Source organism: Giraffa tippelskirchi, chromosome 9, assembly GCF_054371585.1.
Source record: "Giraffa tippelskirchi isolate mGirTip1 chromosome 9, T2T-mGirTip1v1.2.pri, whole genome shotgun sequence".
In the NCBI taxonomy this organism is placed as follows: domain Eukaryota; kingdom Metazoa; phylum Chordata; class Mammalia; order Artiodactyla; family Giraffidae; genus Giraffa; species Giraffa tippelskirchi.
Window position 1 is genome coordinate 134,573,869 of NC_137283.1, and position 25,792 is coordinate 134,599,660.

Consider the following 25,792-nt stretch of genomic DNA (forward strand, 5'->3'; position numbering starts at 1 on the left):
GCATCTCAACTCTGGTTTTGCTCCTCAACAGTTTAAGGTTTGTGCTACTTCCATGGTGATCAACTGTTAGGTCATAAACATCAGATTGTGGCATCACCAAATGAGTCAGTTGGGAGGAAGCTGGTCTGGAAACGCAGCTGAAAGTGTCTGTTGACAAATGGAGGCCTTCTTATTCATGGCCTGTGTGGGTGAAGGGAAAGCCTTGCCTGGCCCACCCCTGGCATTGATTCACAAACTTGGATGGCTCTGGAAGAGGCTGGGAAAGCCCATCCTCAGGGAATCCCACTTTTTCCTCCTCCAGTGCTCTCACAGAACACCCACACAACTAAAAGGTAGGGGGAAGTGAACAATGGAGCTCTTTCTGGTTTCCTTTTGAAAGTCAGCAAAGTATACCAGCTTTCTTTTTGTTTTAAAAATCCTATAGGGTTCCTTATTTTTAACTTTAAACTTTTTATTTTGTATTGCACTAGAGCCAATTAACAATGTTGTGGTAGTTTCAAGTGAACAGAGAAAGGGTTCCTTCTTAAACAGCTTATATTGTTAGCACTGTGTCCATTTTTCATAAAGTTACTGTCCTGTGTTACCTACCTGGTCATCATAAATGCCATTAATGGGCATTATAATATCTCACATTTATAGGAAGCAGGAAGTCAGACTAGACAATATCATTAGGCTTTTGTCCATCAATTTCTCCTATTTCTTTGAAGCACAGGGTACTACTAGAAAGATTCCCCTGTTGCCATATATTTTTGAATATGATTTCTTGAACCTATATTTCATTTTAGAAGAATTCCCTCAATATTTCTAAATTTGGGGTCTCTGAGAGCACAGGTCAGGGTCCATTGTGCACTAGGCTTCTAGGAGACTGATCAGCAAAAGAAACAATGCCTTTCCCTGTGTTCACTATCAAGAACTGCTCAGTGTTCCTGCCAGCCTGTAATGCTTTATCACCCAGTCATTTTAGACCTGAAAGAGAACATTCCATCAGGGGATCAGGTTCTATCATTTCATTGGAATGCAAAGTAAGACCACAGAAACTCTAGTACAAACAAATTTACCATGGCCCAGATTAATAACAGATAGCACTTGAATGGTCTGCCCCAGTTGTGCTCCCTCTCTGCTATAAGTCTTAAATAAATGAAAATTAGTTAAAAATTCTGCCAGTGAGCTCAGACCAGATATAAGGAAGAGCTTCTGCATTAAGGATACAGAAGAAGTTGTGAAGTTTGCCTCCTGGGGAAAACCTTTAACAGCCTGGAAGAACATATTGGAATGATTAAGATGTGGTTCTGACTGGAGATGGGGACAAGGTTCTATGATTTCCAAGGTTTTCTTCAAGACACAAGATTTTCAAAGTCGTTGAAAAGTGACTCCGTGCATGACTCACGGCTATTAAGGTTGTTATTCTTGATCAGGCTACTTTTACATAACAAAGTCAGATTCTCCCATTGGAAGATAACTAAGGAGTAGTAGTTCATTCCATCCCTCTTGTTTCACTGTTGAGAATACCTGGGCGCTGAGAAGTCACTGTCAGCCAGCAGAAGAGCTGGGCAGACCCCCTGGGCTCCCTGGGCTGGGGTTCTTTCCTATACTATATTTTTACGAATCACATAAATCTATTTAAGATTTTATAAGAATTTTGTTTATTTCATGAGCAGTACTGAGACAGAAATATGAGAATCTCTGGGAATTGGCATGGCTAAATATTATAGTTTAGAAGAATAGCTTAGGCAAAGTACAAAAGAGGAAATGCTATTTAGATGAGCTCATTTCTACTCACTAAAAAAATTAAAAAATTAAACTCAAGATGAACTTCTTTCTTCACTTAGCCCAACATCAGAGCAACTCCCCAAACAAATCTGTTTCATATATTTCTTCTCCTCAAACTCAGGAATTTCTTTGATATCTAATCTCACATTTATTTTTTATCTTGGAGGGTAATTTGTCCATTTCACATAGAAATCTGGTTGAATTACTCCTCTTGTTTTTTCCATGGAAGCTGTATTTGGAGGCCTTCCTCATTCCCACTATCAATCAGAAGTCATGCTTCACAGATTCATGTTCTTATGAATGACTCTAGGAACCAGCACTTTTAATACTGGTTAATGGGAATAAAAGTAACTGCATTAAATGATAAAATTCTCACTTAAAGCTGATATTAATATTACAATATCTCTTCTCATTTGTATTTTGGACTTTTTAGATTCTTTGTTCAGCATATTAAGAAATCATACTTTCAGTGGACTCCCCATAATAGGCAGTTTCTTAGTTGGTTTGATTTAAAGGTAACTAAAAGCCATTCTTATCCCAAATAGTTTTTCTTTGATCAGTCAACAACTGAAATCCCAATTATTGTATTCCATTGTTTAGGTTAAGACATCATCTCCAAAAAACTGTGCCAGTTGGCATCTGGCAGTGTCAAAATACTAATCCATTATTATCCATAATACCTTAGCTTTATAACCTGGATGTCACTATGGGACAAAGGAGAGTAACATGAATTACATTTTGATAGTAAATATAAATGGCCTAGATTATGTGAGAACGGAAGTCCAGGTTGGGCAGTAGCCATGGAAGATTAGGTGAGAATCCTTACAAGTTGCAAATTAGAATAAGAGAGAGTGCCAAAAAACCATCATCAGTCTCTTTACCCATTTGGGGAGGGGGCTGTGTCTATATTCCATGTATCTCAACACCCTTAGTATGTTTATTTACTTCTGTTGCAAAGGTCTGCATTGCCATTAATCAATATGAATCTTCAGATTGAGTCAGAAGTATAAGTTACAAGACATTTAGTGCAAGTTTGGAATATATATGCTTGTATTCCATTGTTCTGGAATATATATGCATTAGAGTAATTAAACATTTTAAAGGGCAAAACAAGAAAGCTAGTAATCAAATTTTATGGTGGTTTACATGGATTAGGGGAAGCAGGCAAGAGGCAGAATGTACAAGAAAAGGGAATTTAGGTCATTCTTTGGGCTAAGGAAAAACAAGTTCAGAGAATGAGAGGTATGGCAAGATTAATACAAACTAGAAATACACTTTAATTCCAGAGATGATCTCCTGGAAAATAAGTCCCAACTCAGCCCAGTCAACAGACCATCATGGCCTTGCTTTCATTGCTGTTATTTTCAGATACAGCGACAAAATGCACTTTTTATATCAACACTTTTATTCTTGTGTGTATGTGTGTGTTTTACAGTTGATTTTGGAAGATGCAGATAAATCCTGAACTATGTCACTCAGTCAGTTCAGTCTCTCAGTAGTGTCCAACTCTTTGGGACCCCATCAACTGCAGCATGTCGGGCTTCCCTGTCCATCACCAACTCTTGGAGCTTTCTCAAACTTGTGTCCATCTAGTCAGTGATACCATCCAACCATCTCCTCTTCTGTCATCCCCTTCTCCTCCTGCCTTCAGTCTTTCCCAGCACCGGGATCTTTTTCAATGCGTCATTTGTTCGCATCAGGTAGCCAAAGTATTAGAGTTTCAGCTTCAGCATCAGTCCTTCCGATGAATATTCAGGACTGATTTCCTTTAGGATTGACTGGTTTAATCTCCTGGCAGTACAAGGGACTCTCAAGAGTATTCTCCAACACCATACTTCAAAAATATCAATTCTTTGCCACTCAGCTTTCTTTATGGTCCAACTCTCACATCCATACATGACTACTGGAAAAACCATAGCTTTGACTAGATGGACCTTTGTTGGAAAAATAACGTCTCTGCTTTTTAATATGCTGTCTAGGTTTATCATAACTTTCCTTCCAAGGAGCATGCGTCTTTTAATTTCATGGCTGCAATCACCATCTGCAGTGATTTTGGAGCCCCAAAAAATAAAGTCTGTCACTATTTCCACTGTTTCCCCATCTATTTGCCATGAAGTGATGGGAAATGATGCCATGATCTTGGTTTTTTGAATGATGAGTTTTAAGCCAGCTTTTTCACTCTCCTCTTTCACTTTCATCAAGAGGCTCTTTAGTTCCTCTTCGCTTTCTGCCATAAGGGTGGTATCATTTGCATATCTGAGGTTATTGATATTTCTCCCAGCAGTCTTGATTCTAGCTGGTACTTCATCTAGCCCAGCATTTTGCATGATGTACTCTACATATAAGTTAAATAAGCAAGGTGACAATATATAGCCTTGATGTACTCCTTTTCCTATTTGGAACCAGTCTATTGTTCCATGTCCGCTTCAAACTGTTGCTTCTTGACCTGCATACAGGTTTCTCAAGAGGCAGATCAGGTGGTCTGGTATTCCCATCTCTTTCAGAATTTTCCACAGTTTATTGTGATCCACACAGTCAAAGGCTTTGGCATAGTCAATAAAGCAGAAGTAGATGTTTTTCTGGAACTCTCTTGCTTTTTCGATAATCCAACGGATGTTGGCAATTTGATCTCTGGTTCCTCTGCCTTTTCTAAATTCAGCTTGAACATCTGGAAGTTCACAGTTCATGTACTGTTGAAGCCTTGTTTGGAGAATTTTGAACATTACTTCGCTAGCATGTGAGATGAGTGCAATTGTGTGGTAGTTTGAAAATTCCTTGTCATTGCCTTTCTTTGGGATTGGAATGAAAACTGATCTTTTCCAGTCCTGTGGCCACTGCTGAGTTTTCCAAATTTGCTGGCATATTGAGTTCAGCACTTTCACAGCAACATCTTTAAGATTTGAAAGGGCTCAGCTGGAATTCCATCACCTCCACTAGGTTTGTTTGTAGTGATGTTCCTAAGGCCCATTTGACTTCACATTCCAGGATGTCTGGCTCTAGGTGAGTGATCACACCATCATGGTTATCTGGGTCATGAACATCTTTTTTGTATAGTTCTTCTGTGTATTCTTTCTTGCCACCTTGTCTTAATATCTTCTGCTTCTGTTAGGTCCATACCATTTCTGTCCTTTATTATGCCCATCTTCTCATGAAATGTTCCCTTCGTATCTCTAATTTTCTTGAAGAGATCTCTAGTCTTTCCCATTCTATTGTTTTCCTCTATTTCTTTGCACTGATCACTGAGGAAGGCTTTCTTATCTCTCCTTGCTATTCTTTGGAACTCTGTATCCAGATGGGTATATCTTTCCTTTTCTCCTTTGCCTTTCACTTCCCTTCTTTACTCAGCTATTTTTAAGGGCTCCTCAGACAACCATTTGGCCTTTTTGCATTTCTTTTTCTTGGAGATGGTCTTGATCCCTGTCTCCTGTACAATGTCATGAACCTCTGTCCATAGTTCATCAGACACTCTGTTTATCAAATCTAATCCCTTGAACCTATTTGTCACTTTCACTGTATAATTGTAAGGGATTTGATTTAGTTCATGCCTGAATGGTCTAGTGGTTTTCTCCACTTACTTCAATTTAAATCTGAATTTGGCAATAAGGAGTTCATGATCTGAGCCACAGTCAGATCCCAATCTTGTTTTTGCTGACTGTATAGAACTTCTCTATCTTCAGCTGCAAAGAATATAATCAATCTGATTTCAGTATTGACCATCTGGTGATATCCATGTGTAGAATCATCTCTTCTGTTGTTGGAAGAGGGTGTTTGCTATGGCAAAAGTGTGTTCTCTGGGCAAAAGTCTGTTAGCCTTTACCCTGCTTCATTTTGTACTCCAAGGCCAAACTTTCCCATTACATCAGGTATTTCTTGACTTCCTACTTTTGTATTCTAGTCCCCTATGATAAAAAGAACATCTTTTTTTGGTGTTAGTTCTAGAAGGTCTTGTAGGTCTTCATAGAACCGTTCAACTTTAGCTTCTTCAGCATTAGAGTCTGGGGCATGGACTTGGATTACCATGATATTGAATGGTTTGCCTTGGAAACACCTGAACTATGTACTATATTTCTAACATTCACTTGATGAAAATGAATATTGACACCTAGAATTGGCTATTTATATCCAGCAGATCAAAGGATCTCTAGTGATATACAAACACTTTTTTCCAGAAATGGAATCTGGAAGGTAGCAGAGAAGGCTTTTTTCTGGGCACAGAGATTCTTCTAAAGGTTTGTTTTTGAAAGTTGGTTAAATTCTGGCAATTTTACTGTGGAGTGGAGACAAAAACAGAGTGGCAGGTTGCTGGAATTGAAAATGAAACTATTACTTGTTGCCTTTCTCCATAGGAGGTTGGATGCTACCTAGATAGGTCATCAGGAAAAATAGTGGCAATCTGAGCAGTTAAATTTTACGTTTAATTATTGAGTTTGTACAGGAAGAGCTTTAATGATTTGTTTTGAAATAAAAATTTGAACACATGCAAATTACATCCACTGAAGAACTATATTTACATTGCTCATGTATTAGTAGTTCATTCTCTATATATTCTATATCTATGTCTATCAGTGTCTGTATATCTAAAAATATTTTATATATATATATATATCTCAAGAGATTGATTGGTTTTAAGGAATTGGCTCACACATGATTATGGAACCTCAGTAAGTTTAAAATTTGCAGGGTAGGCCAGCAAGCTGGAGACCCAAGGAGGAGTCATAGTTCCAGTCCAAAGGCAGTCTGCTGGTAGAATTACTTCTTGCTTAGGAAGGTCAGTCTTTTACTACAAAGACCTTCAATTGATTAGATGGGCCCCATCCACATTATGGAGGCTAATTTGGTTCACTCAAAATCTGCTTTTTTAAAAGTTAATCTCATGTTTTAAATACTTTCACAGATACAACTGGATTGATGTTTACACATTTATCTGTGTACCATGGGCTAGTCAAGTTGACACACAAAATTAACTGTCTCATAAGGACTAAGGCACAGTTCTATGGTATTGTATTGTGCTCAGTTGTTACTGATTCTTTGCGACCCTTTGGACTGTAGCCAGCCAGGCTCCTCTGTCCATGGGATTTCCCAGGCAAGAATACTGGAGTGGGTTGCCATTTCCTCCTCCAGGGGATCTTCCTGACTGAGAGATCAAACTCACATCTCCTGTGTCTCCTGCACTGAAGGCAGATTTTTTACCTGCTGAGCCATCAGGGAATCCCAAGGCACAGTTCTCAGAACTATGGAATTAACCATTATCTCATGGAGCCTACATTCTCACGGTTTTCAGAGTTTGAGACTTGTTGCCACAGACTTTTCAAAAAAAAATACCCAAAGTTAAATCAGTTGGAAATATTCTTATTCTCACCCTCTGGTGGTAGTGATGATGATGATGGTGATTTTGCATCTTCCTGGGACTATCCAGACCTTATGCAAACTAGTCATTGTAGAGGTAGGTTTGTTGAATGATGGCAATCCTAGAGTCATAGAATCTTTCTGAAGAGTAAGGATTCCATTTCTTTATCTTACTTAGATTGGAGAAGTAGAGTCAATGATTAAATAACACTTTTCCTGATACTGTTAGAAAATTATGCAGGACATCTCTTTGAGCAGAATAAGACTGTGAGACCCATGATAAAAAACAGTGGACCTGCTGTGATATCAAAGACATACAGGAGATTTTATGACTTGCAGTGTGTTCACCTGTAAGGGAAATGTCTGAGAGCCTGCAGTATATATTACACACAGTTTGGCTGCAGTTAGAGGAAAATCTTGGATTGCCTGAACCTTGTAACTTTTATCAAACAAAGAACATATTGTCCCATTTCCTCCCATATCCATTGGTGAAGCACAGAAACTTTCCATTTATTTTTCACTTTATTATTATTTTATTTATTTATTTATTTGCCTACAGTTTGTTTTTTTTCACTTCATCACACCTGTTTTCAAGCGCTAAGTGAAATCACTCCTTATTCTCAGGAGAAAATGAAAGAAATGACAGTCGTGGAATCTTCCTCTGGATACGAGAGTAAAAATAACACTCAAAATAAATAGTGGCCACACACAGGTTGCTTCTTCGTGAGGCCACTTGGTGACTTCACAAGATAGGCCCTTCCCCACCCACCTGGGTGCCTGACCCGGCTGCCATCCACTTTAACGGCCTATAATTACAGTATGAAGACGGAGGTGCATCTATGAAAGCAAACTTTGTCCCAAGCTTTTCCAAAGACATACTCTACTTTTCCAAACTTTCTCAATGGAGGGAGCATATTAGAAACAGTCATAGGATGTCTCTGGAAAGCTCCATGGAAGGCCTGGTAACATTGTTTTCTCTGGGATGGGGAGCTGGGAACTCTGGGTAAAGGCAGGGCAGAGGTTTGCCTCTCAATGTACACTTTGTGCTGTTGAAAATCCAAAAATTTACCATGTACAAAAATTACCTCCTTATAATTAGCTACCTACCTAACTGTAATTAGCTAACTAAATTAATAAAATATAATACAAAAAGAAAAGTTAAATAACTGGAAACACTCGGATCTTCCTCTATTACTATTTAGCTCAGTTTAACTCTTAGATCATTTATTTCCTCTTTTTTTTTTTTTTGGTCAGAGAGACTCTATACCTAAGTAACACTGATCTCCTTGTTATTTCTTAAACGTACCAGGCACATTCCTGCTTCTGATTCTTAGCAAAAACAATTTCCAATGCCTGGAAATATCTTCTCTTCATTATCAGTATGACTCACTCATTACCCACTTTGTCTTGACTCAAATATCACATTTGCAGTAGGGCCTTCCCTGACCACCTTATTTTAAAATTGCAAGCTTAAACCCCAGAATTCCTCCGTGTACTTTATTTTTCATAGTAACTATTTCTTTTAAAGTACTGTATAATATATTTAACATCTTTATTGTATATATCCCAACAATAGAACTAAATTTCACGAGGCTTGGGATTTCTCTGTTTTGTTCACTGCCTTCCCCAAGCATCTAAATACTGCCTGGCAATTATAGATTGTCAGGAAATAATGGCCAAAAAAATGGGACAGAGAATGCATGAGTTTGCTTTTTAGTTTGCTACTCTTGATTGAATATTAAGTGATTTGAGACTAGTTTTGAGTTCTATTAATGTTTACTGTTAAATTTTTTGAAAACATTTTTTGATGTATACTTTGAAAATAAAAAGTAACTCTCTTATTGCAAGGGAAAGTGTAATTTTTCTTCTGTTGCTTCACAACTCTTCTGCCTAGCCATTATCCTCATCTTTATGAACAATACTTTACAATCTTGATTATTGTCATTAAGTTACTATACTTTTGTTTATAGAATTTTAACTTCTGAGAATATTTTAGACATAATCATTCTGTTCTGAACAAATTTATCATAATTATTTGGACTTACCTATGATTACAAACTTTCAACACTCATTACCTCAAATAGATTGAATCAACTAGAGTAGTTAACTAGTTACTTCAACCAGGAGAAGACTTAACATAGGGAATTAGCACTGAAAAAAAATTCATTGGAGAAGCAAAGGCCAGAGCAAGTCTCTGTAAACTTTAGGGAGCCCAGGGAGTTGCAAATTATGAAACACCATCCCATTTTCCCCAGTCTCAGCAGCAGCTGGCAGCACTGAGGCAAACCACATGCAGGAGATTTCCCAGACGCTACCCTGAAACCCTACACCTTTGGTCTGCCCCAGTCCCCACCTCACCAACTTCTGCTACAGAAACAGTAATAGCTCTACTTCTCCCCTTTTCTGTGGAATTAATATTTCCCAACATGCTCTGAGATATAAATGGACCAAGGTTTACCCTTATCCATCTACAGAGGTCCCTTGATACACAGATTTCTATAAGCCTTGCACCTAAAAGGAACAGAAAGGGAAAGAATACTGAATTCTTCATCAGAATTTCATCCTGATATTTCTTAAGCCCATTGTAATTTTTCAACTTTTGAGCTGATGGTGTTTACTAGTTTATGAAGGTCATTGCTGCTAAGTTTTACTCATGGGCACATTCTGTAGGTAAACCTCAGTGATGAACAAACAGTTCTTCTCGTGTTCTTTGATAAACATGACATGAATGCCAGACCTTTATATCTTCTTCCAAGACAGGAAAGTGAAGATGGGAAATCACAAAGGAACTGGACATAATCCATACAGTATGCCTACACAAGAGTTTATTAAAACTAGCAAATATTAGATATTGATAATTGCCCATTATTTGCTTATAAAGACTTTCCCTATCAATGTTACCTTGTCTGTAAGATGAGAATATAGTAGTACTCATTTCAGAGGATTGAAAGACTTAATGAGATTAGAGAGAGACAAATAGACAGAGACAGAGAAAGAGACAGCAAGAAAAGGAGATAGTCCTCGAAACAGTGCTTGGCCTTTTTATAAGTGCAAAATAAAAGATAGCTGCTTTCATCCTCACCACCATCATTGTTATCATTATCTTAACTCTTTCTTAGGAAAAACTGACAGGATGATATGGTGGATTGATGTGCTGGGCTTAATTTTTCATTCCTCACTGCATCTTTTGCCATGAGCTCTTCATGAGCTGAATGTGGTTCTCCCTTGGTTGAATTTGGACTTGACCATGTGACTTGTTTTGGTCAGTAATATATGAGCAGAAGCAACAATCTGCCAGCTTTAGTTCTAGGCATTAAGAGCCCTGTATTTCCACTTGCTCCCTTGCATTTTTGCCATTGCTTGAGGAGAGTTTCCTCCCACATTGTTCCTGCCAACTTCAACCTGAGCCCCTGAATGAATACACAGGGGCCAGAGCTGCATTGGTCAATCCACAGAACTGCAGTAAGAAACAAAGCTATCCAGCCAAGCCTAAGCTAGATTATCTGAGCCCCATCCCTCCTACAGAGGGGTAAGCAATAATACATGACTGCTGTTGAAAGTCCCTGAGTTTGGAGAGGGTTAGTTACCCAGCAATAGCAAATTAATATGCTTCATTTCAGTTGTACCTACACAGATGACCCAACAGTGACAGAGTCAAATGGTGACACCTGCTCCCTGACTAAATTATATAACATGTTTTGCCCAAATGTTGGCTTGGCTCCCTGTGAACATTACCCAGAGGAGTGCTGTAGAGACTGAGTGAATGTGGGGAGAGATAAGAATTGGTGCCAACTTCTGCATTCTGTGTTTTTTTCACCTTCAATTCTTTGCCAGCTGGTACAGCTGCACCCTTTGCCCAAACAATATGATATCCTGGGCACTAGCCTAAATGGTACCACACATGCAAAGAGCCACAGCTGCTATTTGTTGTACTTCTTACTGTTCTTGGCTCTGCTGTAGTGCCTAAGGTGGCATAGATTTCTACACACGCCATGAAGCTTTCCAAGATTCATAGATAGAGGTCTCATCAATGCAACCGCTAATGATGATGACTATATATTTGGAAAATAAGCCGGGATCATGTTTGAATAGTTCAATATTCTTTTCTCAAAGTGAAACTTGTGCAAATCAATTACATAAAAAGAAGATATAAGATCAAATAGATTGTCCTTCCAAGAAAAAATTAAAACCTTGCCTATTTTGTTAATATGTTTTTATATTTTTAAAAGGAGAAAATATTTATTCTTTGCTTTGCATAATAATATTTGTAGCATTTATGTAGATAAATACCATGAGTTAGTCATTCAATAAATCAAATTTATAATTAGTTTCCATATAGTAAAAGGGTAATTTGTTCTGCATGTGCTGCCTGGAATAATTGAAAACCATTACTGATTAGTACATGTGACTGGTAAATGTAATCCATCTTAAAAATTTCTGAGCTTGCTTTGAAATCTAAAAATAAGAGAATATGAATAAGTGTTTGTCCAATTCATTGTCCATGTGGTGGTGGTGGTTAGTCACTAAGTCATGTCCAATTCTTGCAACCCTGTAGACTGTAGCCCACCAAGTTCCCCTGTCCAAGGGATTTTCCAGGCAAGAATACTGGAGGGGGTTGCCATTTCCTTCTCAAGGGAATCGTCCTAACCCAGGGATCCAACCTACGTCTCCTACATTGCAGGCAGATTCTTTACCACTGAGCCACCGGGAAAGTCACTTATAGTCCATAGAATATATCTATTTCTAGCCTGCTGAAAACTTAATCAAAAGTGGATTCTTTATTATTGATAACATTTGTTAATACTATGGAGATGAGAGAAAGCATAAATAGAGGAAAAAAATAAATTTCATAGATATTCAAATTTTATAATTTAACAGGATAAAACATAGACAACTTTCAGAATTCTCTCAGTGAAAATATAGGCAAATAAATATATAACATAGTTGCTTTCAATTCTGGTTGCAAATTAAACACTTGGGGAGTTTTTTAAAACTATCAATGCCAAGTCCCACACAAAACTTTCAAATTTAGTTGGCCCTGGGTGGGACCAAAGAATCAGTCCTTTATAGAAGCTCCCCACATGATTCTAATGTGTAGGGTTAGCCTCACTATTATATGGTATTTTGAAATTGTCTTCATTCCAAGGGGATGCTAAAGTAGGTACAGTGACTAATTTCAGACTTCTTTAGAGGATTTGAAGGCTTCCCTTGTGGTTCAGCCGGTAAAGCATCTGTCTGCAATGCAGGAGACCTGGGTTCAATTCCTGGGTCAGGAAATTCCCATGAAGAAGGAAATGGCAACCCATCCCAGTATTCTTGCCTGGAGAATCCCGCGCACAGAGGAGCCTGGCGGGCTACAGTCCATGGGATTGCAAGAGTCAGACACGACTTAGCGCTGTCTTTCTTTAGAGAATTTGAGCTTATAAGAAGAGTTTTAAAGGAAAGAGCATGCATTGACATAGACAAGTGTTTTTCTTTTAACATTAATTCTTTGATTTGGATTTTCTCAAGTGGTGTCTCTGTTTTCTGGGCTTCCCTGGTAGCTCAGACAGTAAAGAATCTGCCTACAATGCAGGAGACCCGGGTTCGATCCCTGGGTCAGGGAGATTCCCTGGAGAAGGAAACGGGAACCCACTCCAGTATTCTTGCCTGGAGAAGCCCATGGACAGAGGAGCCTGATGAGCTACTGTCCACAGGGTTGCAAAAAGTTGGACACAACTAAGTGACTAACACTTTCAAGTTTTACCATTTCAACCAGGTTTCCTGGTGGCTCAGTGGTAAAGAATCTGCCTGCCAATGCAGGAGATGCAGGTTCGATCCCTGGGTTGGGAGGATCCACTGGAGAAGGTAATGGCAACCCACTTCAGTATTCTTGCCTGAGAAATCCCATAAACAGAGGAGCCTGGTGGTCACAAAAGAGTTGGGTATGACTGAGAAACTAAACAACAACAAACCATTTCAACTAACAAAGCTTTTCACCCGGCAAAACTTAATTTGAGAGATAATCATCTTTGACTTCTCGTTTCCTCTATCCATATTTTTGCCTGATGTCAATCTCAATTGCATTAGGAGCTCATGCTGCTGCTGCTGCTAAGTCACTTCAGTTGTGTCTGACTCTGTGCGACCCCATAGACGGCAGCCCACCAGGCTCCTCTGTCCCTGGGATTCTCCTGGCAAGAACACTGGAGTGGGTTCATAGAGGCCTGCAAAAGTCAGTTATGCATGTGTCTTTCCAGCCCTATGTTCAGGAATGTCAGGCTAGTAGACTGAAACTAGCCACAGTGAAGTGTTTACACCACAGACATTGGCAGATGCTAAAAATCTGATACTCTCTCATCCCCAAAATGATTATTAAACGTTTGATAGCATTTAACTAACTCCACTGGAAGAGATTTAAGGCACCTAAATTAATTTTTTGGTTCTTCACCCCAGCTATCTTCAAATTGTGTCTTAATGTTGAAGTATCTATTAATCTAGGGAAAATTGAACTTTCATTTTACAAGAATGCCTTTCTGTCTTTTTATTTCCTCTTGAATCTCCCTTCTCATTTTACCCTTACCACCCAAAACAGACATTCCCACATATTCAATGCTGAGAGGAGATTGATTTGTGTTAGCTTAAGAATCATTTTATGTTTTCTCATGCCTGTCTTCATACCATCCCATCCCACAGTTTTTAGTTTTTCATTTAAGCTGCACAGCAATGCTTTTTTTGTTTGATGAGAAAAGATAACCAAGAAAATAAATTAGGAGTCTTATGATTGACCTTATTTTTCTGTTATTCAAGGAAACCCAAAATGAAGCAAAATAACCAAATTTTGCCAAGGAAAACATTTTCAACCATTTCAATTACTGTTTTAATTGGCTGGATCCAGCTACCAGATTATCCTCTAATCTCTGCAAGAATGTTATTTGGGAAAACTTGAAATATGCCCTGCATGGAAGCCACTTTCATCCCTTCAGCATATTCTAGTTGAAATAACTTTCTCTCAGCATATTGGAACAATATTAGAGTAAAATGGACAGTTCCTGGAAGAATATAAACCATAGATCATATAAGCCTAATTCACTCTCAGGATATTATCGAGAAGTCTGAAAAATGCTGTATGCCTGAATCCAAGATAAAGAAAACTGATGATATTGAGATGTTTGTAAAATAAATGACTCTAAGTAATGTGAAGACATATGTGTGTACGTGTATGTGTGTGTGCATGATTGTGCATGACTCTGTGTGTATTAAGCAACACAACAGAAGGAAGATAACGGTTGCCATTATTCGAATGGTTTCATGAAAGCATCTTGGAATGTGGGTTTTATGAAGATTACACCCAGAAATAGCCCCAGCTGCTTATCAGACTTGTGGGTATAGAGATAGGAAAAAAGATTTTCTCATTTGTTTGTTTGTTTGAACTGAGCCTTGAAAAGATTGCTATTAAGATGAGGTTATGACATCTTCAGATTTCCATTTTCAGTCTGTTCTCATTCAAGTGGGAAAAGAACTACTGTGCACATTATTTTTAAATAGTTACGTGTAGTCAGTTTCCACAAATAGACTTCAGAAAAGGCACAAAATAATATGGTGTCTATGATAACCAGTTGGGTTCATACCCTTGACTAGTCTCTTCAATAAATTTGGGTTGTCTGGCACTATATTGAAATTATAAAATTCAAACGAAATAAAAGGATGCTAACATCTGTTTCATATGTTAGAACAAGGCCACCATGAAGGAGCATGCCATTAAAAATCCATGAGGATGTATTCAGGGATGACCTCTGCAACACACATTAGCCATCCTTCATAGCCTCATTGCTTACAGTATGGGCCCCAGAGCAGCAGCAGAAACTTCTGAGAGCTTGCTACCAATGCATAATCTCAGGCCCCATTCAGACAACTGGATCAAAATCTGCATTTGAACAAGATTGTCTGATGACTTACACAGGCGTTAAGATTTGAGGAGCACAGGTTTAAATTATCTTATTTATCTAAGAATGGAAGCAAGTAGGTATATCTGTTTAGTGTCTCTATCAAAAATACTGTGAATGTCACAGTATTTGCTGGAGTATTTATCAGTAGATCTAAAAATAGGATAGAACTGGATCTTTTATATGGTGTTTCAGCAGTTAGTTAAAATACTATCCATTCATTCCTTCGAAGGTTCCATTGCTAAGATTATTGGACCCATTTATGTACTTCAAGATCTCAAGGACTTACAATTGTAGCTGGAAGTTTTGCTATGGCTTCTTGGAGTAATGTCTTCTTTGAGAATCTACTCTGTGGTGTCATAAAGATGTGGAAAGATGTCTTCATACTTAAGGTGATTAAACCAAGTTCCTTCGTTTCCTCTCTTTCTGTCTGTTTGTCCCTCTCTCTCTTTACCTTCTTCCTCCAACCTTCACCATTCTTCATGTCCAATCCAAAAAGCTCACAAGCAAAACATTACAGGCCAAAATTATGTTTAGCCAGAAGAATCTCAGGAGCACCAAAGCCTACAGGTCTTCAGGGACCATCAGGCATTTCTTCCCTTCCTGGTTAGTGACTCATTTATATCTACAACCAACAGGTTCTCTCAACTTTCCACCAGCAATTTTGATGCTCAGGCCTGAGAAGAACTGGCTAAGAAACCATATGTGGTATTTTCACCTTAAGCTGAATCAATTCCAATTGCCCTCAGTCTTTGTGGTTGTAGTTGTTTCATGCTGTTATCAGACCTGAGTGGACTTCTATCATCTCCTGTATCTCTTGACTTCTTCTTCTCCATCTCACACAGAGATTTTTCTGTAAAGATTAAGTGGAGGTGGCAGTGAGACTGTTATTTTTACAAGAGTGCCTGAACATTTTAGCAACTAGAGTTGCACTGCAAGCCCAACACTACTATCCTCAGAGCCCAAGAACAGGTTGGTGTACTCTTTGAGAGTGGCACTTTCCAACTTCCTGTTCTGGCTCTAAGTTGAATGGATCGATTGCTATAAGATAATTTGGTTTGAATGACTCTTAGAGTAGTGAGTTTGTGAATGAGTTAATTTTTATAATAGAACACTTTCAAGTTCAGTCTTGTGGTAGTATCTCTCTCATTTGCTTGCATTTTGATGAGCTTTGCAGGGGAGAATAGAATAGCAAGATGCCGTTCTGAAATTACCCATCACCAGCGTCCTCTGACCACAAGTGAGAGAGACTGCTACTGATAGACCATTAACAGTTGTGGAGATTCTGAAACATTGAAGGACTTGACAAAAGAGAGTTCATGGATCAAGTGAAAATCCACATATACCCAGGAGAGTATCCCGAGCTTGTAAATGTTGTTGTGTCAGCGTAGCACTGAGAAGAAGAGTGTGTGAGCCACTGTTTTGGAGTAAAAAAAAAAGCACAGAAGAATTCACTTTCAGCACCCAAAATGGCTTATTTAGCCACTGGCCATCAGAAATGTAGACCGCATCACGTTTCCCTTTGACCTAGATTGACAGGATGTACCAAATTCGTTTACTCAAGTGAAATTTAAATGGAGCTTTCAGTAGAATTCCCAAAGTGTCAAAAGGTGTTTTACCATAGTTAAATTTCTTGACAGGATAAAGGATTTATTTTTGAGCCATCAAAACTGCTGAAGAGGAAACCCATGTTTGTTATACACCCCCATACTATGTTATTGTTGAGTAAGGAGGAAGTGGGGAGATCTTCAAATAAGATGAGAAGATTTTAAATGTGAGCACTGTTGCTTAGAGTGGACCCTTTTTGCCCCTCCATGTACGTGCAAAATGAAATTGGATGTGGTTAGTCATGTGGCTTTCATGGGAATCAGCTCCTTTGGTCTATAACTGAGGCCTTAAATACCATTTTATAAACACTGAAAAAGAAGTCTCTTTCCAGATAAATGTTAGAGCAGGAATTTGGGGATGCTAATTCATACTTTACATTTATATAGGTCCAAAAGATTTCATCCTTTGAAAACATACTGTTTCCCAACTAACATGGTGTTCACTACAGGAAAATTAAAGAAAGATTCACATGCAGTGAGAGTAGTATTCCTACAGCAGGAAATAATTATGGTCAGCAATGTGGCAGTAAAGTCATCCCATGTTAGCTGACTACAGTGGATTAAGTTCACATCTGGCTAGTAGAGACTATCCAAAAATGATTCTGGGAATGCAGGGAAGCCTTTAACAGGACTGTGGCTTTGTTCTGTCTTTGTGAGCATCAGCTGACAGGGCTTCATCAATACATTCATTATGACATCATTATGTGGATGAACAATTTGTGGGCCAAGAAGATCTGAGAATCCCTGGAGCGAAGGGAAATTCCACAGACATCCATGGTCTTGGATGCTCAGTGAATAAACTATGGTTTTTCAGCAGTTCCTTGGGCCTGAGAAATAGTTGGTCATGACCCAAGCCTACACCCTTCAGCCTGAGCTTTCTCAAGGAGGGCTGGATACATCTGAAACCCCCACACTTGCCCCACATGTCCCTAATAACGTAGAGCAAATGAGATTAGTATGGCAGAAGATGTTCTTGAATTAAACTCTTTAAAGGAGAGTGTTTGTGTAAGGTGCCAGAAGGCTAACACACCAATGCCCCATTTCAGTGATGCCAATTAACACCCTGACATAACACTGGCGTGCATGAGACATGAATCCAATCTTGCTCTGAAAAATAATAGTAAATTTCAAAAATTCTTATGCTTGAATGCATAAACCTTCATGATTGCAATATTTTGAGCATTGTATAGAAAGATAAACTTTCATCTTAGTAGTGGCTCCTGGTAAAGAATCTGCCTGCCAATGAAGGAGATGCAGGTTTGATCCCTGGTTGGGAAGATCCTCTGGAGGAGGAAATGGCAACTCACCCCAGTATTCTTGCCTGAGAAATCACATGGACAGAGGAACCTTGCAGGCTACAGCCCGTGGGGTTGCAAAGAGTCAGATATGACTGAAAGACTAAGTATATGAGTGCATGCGTGCACACACACACACACATATGTGTGTGTGTATATATATATATATATATATATATATATATCAGTTCAGTTCACTTCATTCGCTCAGTCATGTCCAACTGTTTGCAACCCCATGGACTGTAGCATGCCAGGCTTCCCTGTCTATCACCAACTCCCGGAGTTTACTCAAACTCATGTCCATTGAGTCGGTGATGCCATCCAACCATCTCATCCTCTGTCCACCCCTTTTCCTCCCACCTTCAATCTTTCCCAGCATTAGGACTTTTTCAAATGAGTCAGCTCTTTGCATCAGGTGACCAAAGTATTGGCATTTGAGCTTCAACATCAGTCCTTCCAATGAATATTCAGGACTTATTTCCTTTAGGATGGACTGGTTGGATCTCCTTGCTGTCCAAGGGACTCTCAAGACACACCACAGTTCAAAAGCATCAATTCTTTGGCTCTCAGCTTTCTTTATAGTCCAACTCTCACATCCATACATGACTACTGAAAAAGACCATAGCTTTGACTGGATGAATCTTTGTTGGCAAAGAAATGTCTCTGCTTTTTAATATACTGTCTAGTTTGTTCATAACTTTTCTTCCAAGGAGTACGCGTCTTTTAATTTCATGGCTGCAGTCACCATCTGCAGTGATTTCGGAGTCCAAAAAAATAAAGTATGCCACTGTTTCCACTGTTTCCCCATCTATTTGCCATGAAGTGATCGGACCAGATGCCGTGATCTTAGTTTTCTGAACATTGAGTTTTAAGCCAACTTTTTCACTCTCCTCTTTCACTTTCATCAAGAGGCTCTTTAGTTCTTCTTCACTTTCTGACATAAGAGTGATGTCATCTGCATATCTGAGGTTATTGATATTTCTCCCAGCAATCTTGATTCCAGCTTGTGCTTCATCCAGTCTAGCATTTCTCATGATGTACTCTGCATATAAGTTAAATGAGCAGGGTGACAATATACAGCCTTGAAATACTCCTTTCCCTATTTGAAACCAGTTGTTGTTCCATGTCCAGTTCTAACTGTTGCTTCTTGACCTGCATACAGGTTTCTCAAGAGGCAGGTCAGGTGGTCAGGTATTCCCATCTCTTTCAGAATTTTCCACAGTTTGTTGTGATCCACACCGTCAAAGGCTTTGGCATAGTCAATAAAGCAGAAATAGATGTTTTTCCGGAACTCTCTTGCTTTTTTGATGATCCAGTGGATGTTGGCAATTTGATCTCTGGTTCCTCTGCCTTTTCTAAATGCAGCTTGAACATCTGGAAGTTCACAGTTCATATACTGTTGAAACCTTGCTTGGAGAATTTTGAATATTACTTCGCTAGCATGTGAGATGAGTACAATTGTGTGGTAGTTTGAAGGTTCCTTGGCATTGCCTTTCTTTGGGATTGGAATGAAAACTGACCTTTTCCAGTCCTGTGGCCACAGCTGAGTTTTCCAAATTTGCTGGCATATTGAGTGCAGCACATTCACAGCATCATTTTTTTAGGATTTGAAATAGCTCAGCTGGAATTCCATCACCTCCACTATCTTTGTTTGTAGTGATGCTTCCTAAGGCCCACTTGACTTCACATTCCAGGATGTCTGGCTCTAGGTGAGTGATCACATCATCGTGATTATCTGGGTCCTGAAGATTTTTTTTGTACAGTTCTTCTGTGTATTCTTGCCACCTCTTCTTAATATCTTCTACTTCTGTTAGGTCCATACCATTTCTGTCCTTTATTGAGCCCATCTTTGCATGAAATGTTCCCTTAGTATCTGATTTTCTTGAAGAGATCTCTAGTCTTTCCCATTCTATTGTTTTCCTCTATTTCTTTGCACTGATCACTGAGGAAGGCTTTCTTGTATCTCCTTGCTATTCTTTGGAACTCTGCATTCAAATGGGTTTATCTTTCCTTTTCTCCTTTGCTTTTCACTTCCTGTCTTTTCACAGCTATTTGTAAGGCCTCCTCAGACAGCCATTTTGCGTTTTTCCATTTCTTTTTTTGGGGTGATCTTGATCCCTGTCTCCTGTACAATATCACGAACCTCTGTCCATAGTTCATCAGGCACTCTGTCTATCAGATAGTCCCTTAGATCTATTTCTCACTTCCACTGTATAATCATTGGGGATTTGATTTAGGTCATACCTGAATGGTCTAATGGTTTTCCCAACTTTCTTCAATTTAAGTCTGAATTTGGCAATAAGGAGTTCATGATCTGAGCTACAGTCAGCTCCCAGTCTTGTTTTTGCTGACTGTTTAGAGCTTCTCCATCTTTGGCTGCAAATAATATAATCAATCTGATTTCGGTGTTGACTATCTGGTGATGTCCACGTGTAGAGTTTTCGCTTGCGTTGTTGGAACAGGGTGTTTACTATGACCAGTGCACGCTCTTGGCAAAACTCTATCAGCCTTTGCCATGCTTCATTCTGTACTCCAAGTCCAAATTTACTTGTTACTCCAGGTGTTTCTTGACTTCCTACTTTTGCAGTCCAGTCCCCTTTAATGAAAGGACATCTTTTTTGGGTGTTAGTTCTAGAAGTTCTTGTAGGTCTTCATAGAACGTTCAACTTCAGCTTCTTCAGCATTACTAGTCAGGACATAGACTTGGATTACCATGATATTGAATGGTTTGCTTTGGAAACAAACAGAGGTCATTCTGTTGTTTTTGAGATTGCATCCAAGTACTGCATTTCAGACTCTTTTGTTGACTATGATGGCTACTCCATTTCTTCTAAGGGATTTTTGCCTACAGTAGTAGATATAATGGTCATATGAGTTAAATTCACCCATTCCAGTCCACTGTTTTTTGCTGATTCCTAAAATGTCAACGTTCACTCTTGCCATCTCCTGTTTGACCACTTCCAATTTGCCTTGATTCATGGACCTAACATTCCAGATTCCTATGATATATTGCTCTTTACAGCATCAGACCTTGCTTCCATCACCAGTCCCATCCACAGCTGGGTGTTGTTTTTGCTTTGGCTCCGTCTCTTCATTCTTTCTGGAGTTATTTCTCCACTGATCTCCAGTAGCATATTGGGCACCTACTGGCCTGGGGAGTTCATCTTTCAGTGTCCTATCTTTTTGCCTTTTCATACTGTTCATGGGGTCCTCAAGGCAAGAATACTGAAGTGGTTTTCCATTCCCTTCTCCCGTGGACCACACGTTGTCAGAACTCTCCACCATGACCCGTCAGTCTTGGTTTGCCCTACATGGCATCGCTCATAGTTTCACTGAGTTAGACAAGGCTATGGTCCATGTGATTAGATTGGTTAGTTTTCTGTGATTGTGGTTTTCAATCTCTCAGCCCTTTGATGGAGAAGGATAAGAGGCTTATGGAAGCTTCCTGATGGGAGAGACTGACTGGGGGAAACTGGGTCTTGTTCTGATGGGCGGGGCCATGCTCAGTAAATCTTTAATCCAATTTTCTGTTGATGGGTGGAGCTGTGTTCCCTCCCTGCTATTTACCTGGGGCCAAACTATGGTGGAGGTAATGAAGATAATGGCAACCTCCTTCAAAAGATCCCATGCATGTACTGCTACACTCAGTGCCCCCAACTTTGCAGCAGGCCACCGCTGACCCATGCCTCAGCTGGAGACTCCTGGACACTCATGTATGTATATATATGTATATAATCGTCTACAATGGACACTCTGTCTACCTTTCCTATATTAACTCTCCTAACTCTCTCAGAATCTGGATGTTATCTAAACTAAGTTTATTTCCTTCCATCTTACCTTTATTCTTCATTTCCACTACTGCCCCACAGCCCAGTCTCAATATCTCTCTGTACTGCTCCTTTAAGACAAATAAAAAGATGTGCTAAAATTTCTCTGAAGGATCTAACTAGATAATGATTCTGTCTTCCTTTAGCTTCCAGAATTTTGTTTTCACCTCTGTCATTTCACATTCCATTCCATCGTGTGTCATCACCATTTGTGTACATGCTCAAAAATATGGGTTCTGTGCTTAAATGTATATTAAATTTTAGAAGTGACCTATTAGTTATTATTACAGGCAAACTTTGCTAGTAAAGGATGAAACTGATCTGTATATTTCACTCAGTTAACTTGGCCTCTTTTTCTGACTGAACACACTTAATCAAAAGAGTATGCACAGAGTCATATAAAGTAAGGGCCATATACAGAATGACTGCTATCTAACAATAATACTAGAAAATCCTAAATAATTAACTGTTTGAATATTTCCTTGTTCTCATTCTCTCTCTCTCCATCTGAAATTTCAGTTACATTCCCTGCTTTCTTTTTGCTTAATTATCTTCCAGATGTTTTCTCTCTCTGCCCCTGTTCTATAGTCTCAGTGATGACTTTATTTTCAGATTCATTAACTTCTTGGTGATGTTTTTTTAAAAAAAAAAAGGTCTCTTGTCCTGCTTCATAATCTTGAAGCATAATCTTAGCATAATCTTCTAACTTCTGGAAACATATGCCTGCTATTCATTTCATAGTCTGAATGTGTCTTTCCCAAATCTACAATATATCGAGTTGGATTTTTCTGGTGAATTTCATTCATACTTTCTTGTATGTCTTTAGTCTCCTTGTGAAAATGTTCTTTCCTAGTTCATCTACTAGTATATCACTTTTGGAAGCTTTTGGTTTTGGACTGTCTCTTTGTTTTTATATATCCACTTGAAAAGACTTCCGGCTTTTTGTCTGCTCTACCATGCAACCGTGAGTCAGCAGGTATAGCAGATGCTCTCATGGAACAATGATTTTGGAAATTGTCTACTTTTCTGTATTCACATCTTTTTGCCATCTGCTTTTCAAGATCGCCTTTACTTTCTCATGATCTCAGACAAGTAATAGAAAAATGTATTATTTTTAAAAATTTATTCCATATTTATTGATATTATTTTCTGGATAACTAACCTACCATAACGTGTCCGACTCTGCGACCCCATGAATCAAAGCATGCCAGGCCTCCCTGTCCATCACCAACTCCCAGAGTTTACCCAAACTCGTGTCCATCAAGTCAGTGATGCCATCCAGCCATCTCATCCTCTGTCGTCCCCTTCTCCTCCTGCCCCTAATCCTTCCCAGCATCAGGGTCTTTTTCAATGAGTCAACTGCGACCCCATGAATCAAAGCATGCCAGGCCTCCCTGTCCATCACCAACTCCCAGAGTTTACCCAAACTCGTGTCCATCAAGTCAGTGATGCCATCCAGCCATCTCATCCTCTGTCGTCCCCTTCTCCTCCTGCCCCTAATCCTTCCCAGCATCAGGGTCTTTTTCAATGAGTCAACTCTTCACATGAGGTGGCCAACACCCTTACTTGACACATATAAGGCAGTGAAGGAATAAGGACGAAATGAATGGTGCCAATCATAATTGTATAGTACCAGGTCTTTGAGAGCTACAAATCATTCAAGAAATATGACATTACTATTTTCCCAGGAGATTTGGAAGTCATATTGAGTTTCTCACTTTACTCTGAAGGTGTCTAAAAGAAATTGCATAGTCCAGTGAAAATGTAAATTTTATCTGAGAAAATCAAAAAGTCAAAATATTGCTAAAAATCTATAATTTTGCATAACTAGATATCTTTAAAATTTTATGACAACTGGCAGAGAGACTACAATTTGATATTAGACCATGATGCTTTAATTGCCTAGCTTTGACTTAATTGTTTGCACCCAAGAAAAAGACAATCTGGTGGGTATCTTTATCCCTATCTGTCCTATATTTGGTAGAACTTTTCTGTCCTCTACAGAGGAGGAAAACGCAATTTATGCTAGAAACTCTTACACTTTAGGGAAGATTTTGGAGCTGGATCCTAAGGGAAGATTTGAGGCATATTTTCAACTTTAATTGACTATGTATGGCCTGATCATAAAAAAAACTTTGCCTGTATGGTTTTTATTTTTATATTTTTAGAGTTTATTTTTTATAATATTCACAATATTTGTAAAAGCAAGCATTTAAATATGGAAAGATTTTTATATATTTTTTGAAACTTTTATATACTTTTACTTGGATGTTATAAGCTTTAAAAAAAAAAAAATACGTTGATGAAAATTCCTGGGAAAAGGGCAGACCTGTGTCAGTGTGTGTGTGTGTATGTGCACGCATTTGTGTGTTGTGTCTACCTGTGTGTTTATACTTGTTTGCGGTTCACATATTTTGTGGTTGAATTATTCAAGTTTGTTCCCTCCCTTCAATGAAGACTTGCATTCCAGCTTCATTGCAGTTTGCAGTTCTTCTGTGTGGTTTGCTTTTTCTTGCATCTGAAAATAATTTGGGAGAAACAGAAACAGAAAATTTGATTTGGCCTGAAAAGTCTTTTCTCCATTTCTTTGTAAAATGTGACCAGTCCGGCTATTTCTATATAAGGATAAAGAGTCAAAGACAGGCTAATCCAAGAAAAATGTGAACCTAAAGATTTCCTCAAATCTGATATTTGGGCAAACCAATCTCAAAATATTCAGGACTTATTCCTTGGCTCTGAAAATTGCAACATCATAGGAGTAGCTTTTTTCCCCATTATTGGCAATTCTTCTGCCTGTTCACACTTTGCCATTGAGGTTTTCTTCTCAGGATTCTTCTTGAGAAAGTTTGACTTTAAGTAAAATGAACACTACTCTCCCAAAGTCACAAGAGATGCAAGTCAAAATGATTTTATGTTCAAGCATCAGTGCAAAATATTTAAGTCAGGAGAACTTCACTCCAAAATTAGACCAAAACTAGAAACCATTTTCTAAAACTATAGACCATTCAATTCAAGGAAACATCACCCAGGTATATTTATTAATACAAAATTTTTGAAACTGTAGTATGTGATTATTATAAAGTTCAGTGGGAAAGTAGGATCTAAAATTACATGATGCTACATTAGTACAACTACAATTTTTTTAAGCTAAGATAGAAAAATAAATCAAGTAAAACACACCATAAAACTGTAAGAGTCATTATCTTTTTGCTTGTAGAATATGGAAATTTTTTAAAAAGAGAAATCTTTGTTAATTTTAAAATTTTAATAGTTAGGGACTTCCCTGGCAGTCCAGAGGTTAAGACTCCACATTCCCAACACAAGGTGCAAGGTTCAATCTCTGGTCAGGGAACAAAGATTCCTCATGCCACACAGCACAGCCAAAATAAATAAATAAATAAAGTAAAAATTTAATAGGTATTTTCCTGATTTCATTTCTATATTATTGATTAATATACTTATTTTGAAGGGGCAGTGTGTCAAGGCAGAATAAGTTTCCAGGAATCTGAGTTCAGATTCTGTTCTTAACCATCTACTAACAAGGGTTCCGTACTGGAATCTTTCCAAAAGATACTATTTTCTTGAAACTTATCTCATTGCATACCATATTCTGGTGATCTATAGAAAATGTACTTTTTCTCTTCCTCTATATAGGAAACTGGGTAGCTATTTAGAAATATATTTTGTTGAGAAATGTCACTAATTATGTGTTTTACTTTGCAGTAACATTTCAGATGAAAATGTTTGCCTTGCCTTGATGACCCAAAAAAGACTGGGTCTGACAGAGAGTAAGGTGATTGCCCTGCTTGATGTGGAGAATAAGTGCCTGTATGTAGTACAGAGCAATGAAAGCAAAGGTGGCTAACGAACCATCACTTTTATAGTTTTCTATCTGTTAGGTTTTCCCATTTAAAGACCAATTTTTCTAAATGTTGAATATTGCTTTAAATGCTCACGCTGTGGTGGCATTAATTCATCATAACCAATGCCTCTTGTGGAATTATTTACCCAATAACTGAATAAAT

The 25,792-nt window shown here is 38.5% G+C and overlaps 1 long non-coding RNA gene across 3 annotated transcripts in view; it reads left to right on the plus strand.

Moving 5' to 3' along the window:
* Nucleotides 1–25,792, plus strand: part of LOC145521746 (uncharacterized) — a 300,074-nt gene that overhangs the window by 186,193 nt on the left and 88,089 nt on the right. The window contains exons 1-2 of one of the 3 annotated variants that reach the window (XR_014065657.1): nt 150–332; nt 13,903–14,299. The exons of 1 other annotated variant lie outside the window; for it this stretch is intronic. This is a non-coding gene — a long non-coding RNA (uncharacterized LOC145521746). Of the gene's footprint in view, nt 1–149; nt 333–13,902; nt 14,300–25,792 lie in introns of those variants that run through there. One more of the 3 variants, XR_014065656.1, reaches the window with a different exon arrangement.